A 6,000-nucleotide genomic window follows, 5' to 3' on the forward strand; every position below is an offset into this window, starting at 1 on the left:
CGAATTGTGGATATTGAATTTGATTATTATTGTGTGGATTATTGGAGTATGCCTATTGTATACATTGTTCCGAAGATGATATATGGTTATTCTATTTTCTTTCAGGAACATAATAAGGAACACACGAAGCAAGTCTAAGGTTGTCGTCCCCGCTTTGAAAAAGTAGAAGACCCTTGGCGCGACCTCCTTCTCGAGCGCTTCCGCCGAGGCCCACCATCCATATCTCTACTTTTCTCAAGGTCCCTAGGAGGATTTATACTAGCTTATTCGACTGCGACCACTCGGTTTAGGCCACTATATTGATTGGGCCACTTTGGAGCAGGTCTAGCTGATCATGTTTGCGCCATCATTGCTACAACCCTGTGAGACCGATTTTTCTCTATCGTTGATCCCACATACATGGAGCTAAATTTGGAGTTCTATTCTACATTTATCGTTCAGCAGGTGATGACGACCCATGACGAGCCGGGCAGCATCACTTTCAGACTCGGTGGCACAGCGTGATATATGAGTGTCCCAAAGTTTGGCGCTGCTTTGGGACTATACACTGAAGAGTTCATGAGTGTTGGGAGCTTTTTCCGCTTACACCAACACATCCACTACTCGCCATCTCTTTGTTGGGTAGACCTCACGGCGAGTACTAGACCATATGACGCGAGTCGCTCGAAGGCGACTTCTCTTCCTCCGGCCTTACGATATATTTATGCTGTAACAGCCCGTTTTTAGTGAAATTAGAACAGTGATTTTGAGACCACAAATCCGAACCAGAAAGAAAATTTTATTTTAATATTATTACATGGACTGCATTATGATAGGAAAAACGTATAAAAATTTCGATGAGAAAATTTTACCAATTTCATGTTTAATTGTTAAAAAGGACCAAATTGCATAAAACACAAAAGTTGAATTCTAGTAGCTAGAAGGATTGAATAACTATGAAATTCAAAAATTGAGGTTCTTATATGGTAATTAGACCATTAAATGTAGTTAGTAGATAAGCATGCTTAGTCATCAATGGAAAATTAAATAAAGAAAATGATGAAATTGGAAAAAAAAAGATGATAGGATGATAAATAATAAAATAAAAGAAAACATCATTTTATCATCATCTTCCCCAATTTACTTTTATGGAAACTCTAGCTAAGAGAAAGTGAGTTCAAGCAATTTTTTTTGACTCAATTAGATCCGAAAAGATCAAATAAGAAGTTAGATCGAGGAAAAGAAAAAGTGTCGAATTAGTAGAAAATCATATACGAGCAAGTGACGAGGTAAGTTCGTGTAACTAATTTGTGGTATATGTTTGAATTGAATGTTGTATATATGTGAATTGTATAAATTTTATGAAAATATGAAATTGATCACATGTTCAATAATGCCCGATAAGTAATAAGTCCCATTTGAATAAATGAAATTCGATTGATGTAGGATTTCCATATTGGTTGTGGTCCTGCATATGTCACAGGCACACCATAGCTCAAAAGAGCATCCTATTATAAGCCCTCTCGAGCATCCTGTTACATGGTTCCTGCGAGCATCCCGCTCGGTATTGATCCTGCATGTGTTGCGGACATACCGCAGCTCTTTGTGAGCGTCCTGTTATATGATTGGTATTGATCCTGTGTATATTGTGGACATACCGCAGCTCTTTATGAGCGTTCCAATATAAGGCTCTTATGAGCTTCCTGATATGGCTCGCTTGAACTTCCTGATATATAACTATCCGTAGCTTCCTGATAATAGCTCTCCAGAGTTACCTGTTAAGCTCACATGAGCTTTCTGTTTCAAACTCTTATGAGTTTCCTGTTATAGCCAGATAAACTCCCTATTACATGGCTCACATGATCACCCTGTTATATGGCTCGAGAGAGTGCTTATTGATTATGTACTTTAATGAGTACCCCTGGATATGAATTGACGAATTAGAGTTATGTACACTTTGAGTGTACTACATATGTATTCATTGGTATTTCAGAAAAATTCAATAGGCAAAGTTATGACATGGTTAAATTGTAATTGAGATGATTTTTCATGGAAATGTATATGTTATGTGGAAATATGACATGGAAAACAAATGTATATGAAAGTTATTACATGATGAGCTAATTCATGTTCTTGGTTTTTGTGTGAATTACTTAACTAACATGATTAGTGAAATTGTGTGTTTTAGGCTTTAAGCCAAATTGCTTGGATGCCAATTATATGTTTATTTTAATTAAAATAATGGTAAGTTAATTCCAGTTATACGAACTTACTATGCATTTATGCTTACTTTGTTTTATTTTCTCTGTTTTATAGTACTCGAAATCTCATGAAGGTTGGAACTTGGTCGGAGACACATCACACTATCCCTCAGACTTCTCGGTATCTAAAGCAATCTAGCTTTTGGTATAATGGCATGTATAAGCTAAGTTAGGCTTAATGATGAAATATTCTAGTTGTAACTAGCCATTGGAATGGCTAGTGTAATGCATATTTTAATGTAATTATATAAAGCCTTATCAAGTTTGGTGTGTGATAAAATGGTGATATGATGGGAAGTATACAAATCTATTGATGAATGATTTAGAATTAGCATAATTGATAAGTATGCTTATAAGTATAAATATGTTTTTGGTAAGTTTAAAACACTTGCATATATGAGATAATATATCATGCATAAAACTTGGTATTGGCATTGATTTGAGGGTTATGAAGTGGCTTGTGAATGTGTTTGGATGATGTTGTAGGTGAAAGGTAAATAGGGTGAGAAAAGTGGCCTGAAAAAGGCCTATTTTTCGTCCACACGGGCAGAGACATGGGTGTGTGTCTCAACATGTGTGTGACACACGGCCATGCGCATGGGTGTGTGGTTTGGTCGTGTGTCCCCTGCACCTAATTTTCAAAAATTAAAATGTCCACACGACCTAGCACACGGGCGTGTAGCTGGCCGTGTGACCCAAGTTAGAGAGTTACAAGAGTATGGGCATGAACTGGGACATGACCGTGTGGCTCACATTGGATGCCCACACAGGCGTGTCACTTGCTCACACGACTTGGCCACACGAGCATGTGTCCCCTGCACTTAAGGAAAAAATTTGAAATTTCGCTAAAAATTCTTTGAGTACCCGATCTAGTCATGACTTGTTTCCAATGCATAATTTGGGTTTCGAGGGCCTATATAAGGGACATTATGATTGATTAGGTTAGATTTCAGATATGAATAGTAAATGATATGATTGGATTATATTTGATGTGTAAACTCTGATAATGCTCTATAACCCTATTTCAACTACGAATATGGGTTAGGGGTGTTACATTTATTGGTATCAGAGCTACGGTTTAGTCGATTCTCAAACTAACGTAGCAAATATGAGTTTAGCTATACATGCCATTATATAATTTATGATAGTGTGATATTTTCTGACCATTTTAAACATGTTTTTCATATAGTAATATCGTCAAACCAAGCTGAATCCAAAGAAGCTGAGAGTAATGCTCAAGCTTCAGTACAAAGAGCAATATCTAGTAGTAGAAGGCCCGTATCTGAGGACCGAGGTGTGAAGGCTAAAGAAGCCTTCTTTCAAATGATGAATGAATGGTTCACAGAATTTTTAAGAACAAATCCTACTGTACAGGAACCTCCCCCTCTTGTTTCTCAATCGGTTCTTGATATACCACAGGGCACTGAACTTGTTAGAACTGGTAAGCCTTCGGTAGATAAAATTCAGAAATATGGGGAAAAAGAATTTAGGGCCACTGCTGAAGATGATCCAGAAAGGGCTAAATTTTGGTTAGAAAACACCATCAGGGTTCTGGATAAATTATCTTGCACACTTGCCGAATGTTTGAAATGTGCTATATGTTTGTTAAAAGATTCAGCTTATCAGTGGTGGAATACTCTGGTTTCTATTGTATTGAGGGAGAGTGTTACATGAGAGTTTTTCCAAACATAATTTAAAAAGAAATATATAAGCCAGAGATTTCTTGATCAGAAAAGGAAAGAATTTTTAGAACTCAAACAAGGGAATATGACTGTATCAGAGTACAAGCGAGAATTTGTCAGATTAAGCAAATATGCTAGAGAATGTATCTCGACTGAAGTTGCCATGTGTAAACATTTTGAAGAAGGATTAAATGAAGACATCAAGTTGTAAGTTGGGATTTTGGAATGAAAAAAATTTATTGTACTGGTTGATTGAGCACATAAAGCTGAAGAATTAAGTAAAGAAAATAGGCAAGTAGAGATGGAAGCCTAGACTTCGAGTAAAAGATTTATGGGAAAGTCACAACCGTTGGATTTAAAGAAATCAAAGAAATATCAAGATCATTCTACCACATCTGTTGAGGTATTCTAGAAGAGATCGAAGTGCTCAACGCTCTAATCTGAGATCTCCGGTCCCATCAGTAGCAAGTGCAAGAAGTGTCGGAAACCTCAAACCCAGATTTAAATATTGTAATAAATTTTATTTTGGTGAATGTCGCATGAGAAGTGGAGCGTGTTTTAGATGCAGTTCTCTTGATCACTATTTCAGAGATTGCCCAGAAAGACTTGAAAAGATACTATTCAGACTTCAAGGCTGAATAACCCCGCCTTGAGAGGTAGACCACCTCGTAACCCCAGTAATATGAGTGATAACCGAGGTACAAGAAAAGATTCAACTGTCAAACCAAAACCACGAGCACCAGCAGGAACATATATTATTTGTGCTAGAGAGGATGCCTTTGCACTAGACGTCATTACTGGTAATTTTTCTCTTTTTAATACTGATATTACTACTTTGATTGACCCTAGTTCAACACATTCATACATTTGCACGAATTTAGCATTTATTAAAAATTTTTCTATTGAATCCACTAAATTCGTAGTAAAAGTTTCAAATCCCTTAGGCCCGTATGTGATGGTGGATAAAGTTTGTAAAAATTATCCGTTAATGATGAATTCGATGTGAGACTGATTTGATGTTATTGCCAATTGACGAATTCGATGTGAGTCTGGAAATGGACTGGCTAACTCAGCATGATGCAGTAGTAAATTGTAAAAAGAAATATATTGTGTTAAAAAGTCAAAAAATGGTGAATTGCTCCGTATTGAATATGATAAACTGGATGAGTTGTCTAATGTGATATTAGCCATGTCAGCACAGAAATACATCAGGAAAGGGTATGATTCCTATTTTGTATATGTATTTGACACTAAAGCATCTGAATTAAAGATTAAGCTAGTGTCGATTGTTTGTGAATTTCCTGACGTGTTTCTGGAGGAATTACCCGGATTACCACCGGTTAGAGAGGTGAAATTTTCCATAGATCTTGTTCTTGGAATGACCCTGATATCTATAGCACTTTCTAGAATGATCTCTACAAAGTTAAAAGAATTAAAAGCACAGTTGCAAGAACTGACTAACAGAGGTTTTGCTCGACCTAGTTCTTCACCTTGGGGTGCTCCAATTCTGTTTGTTAAAAAGAAAGATGGATCTTTGAGATTATGTATTGATTACCGGCAGCTCAACAAAGTTACAATAAAGAACAAGTATCCGTTTCCTCAAATTGATGACTTGTTTAATCAGTTGAAATGTGCTACAGTGTTTTCAACGATTAATCTACGTTCTGGCTACTATCAGTTACGAGTGAAAGAATCAGATATACCAAAGACAACCTTTAGAATCAGGTATGGGCACTATGAGTTTCTTGTGATGCCGTTTGACTTGACTAATGCACCTGCGGTATTTACGGATCTGATGAACAGAATTTTCAGACCGTATTTAGATAAATTTGTAGTGGTATTTATTGATGATATCCTGGTATATTTCCGAGATGAAAATGAACATGTGAACCCCATACATTGTGTGCGAACCTATATGATATTGCGATGCTATGTGTATTGCGAGCTCTGCTAAATGAGAACTATTCTATTGCAAACTATTATGTGCGAGTTCTACTGTATTACGAGCCCTATTGTATTGTGAGTTGTGAATCTGTTAAAAATTATATGTTGGCATTGTGAACACTTGAAACTGTTGG

This window comes from Gossypium hirsutum, chromosome D13, assembly GCF_007990345.1.
Source record: "Gossypium hirsutum isolate 1008001.06 chromosome D13, Gossypium_hirsutum_v2.1, whole genome shotgun sequence".
Taxonomy (NCBI): domain Eukaryota; kingdom Viridiplantae; phylum Streptophyta; class Magnoliopsida; order Malvales; family Malvaceae; genus Gossypium; species Gossypium hirsutum.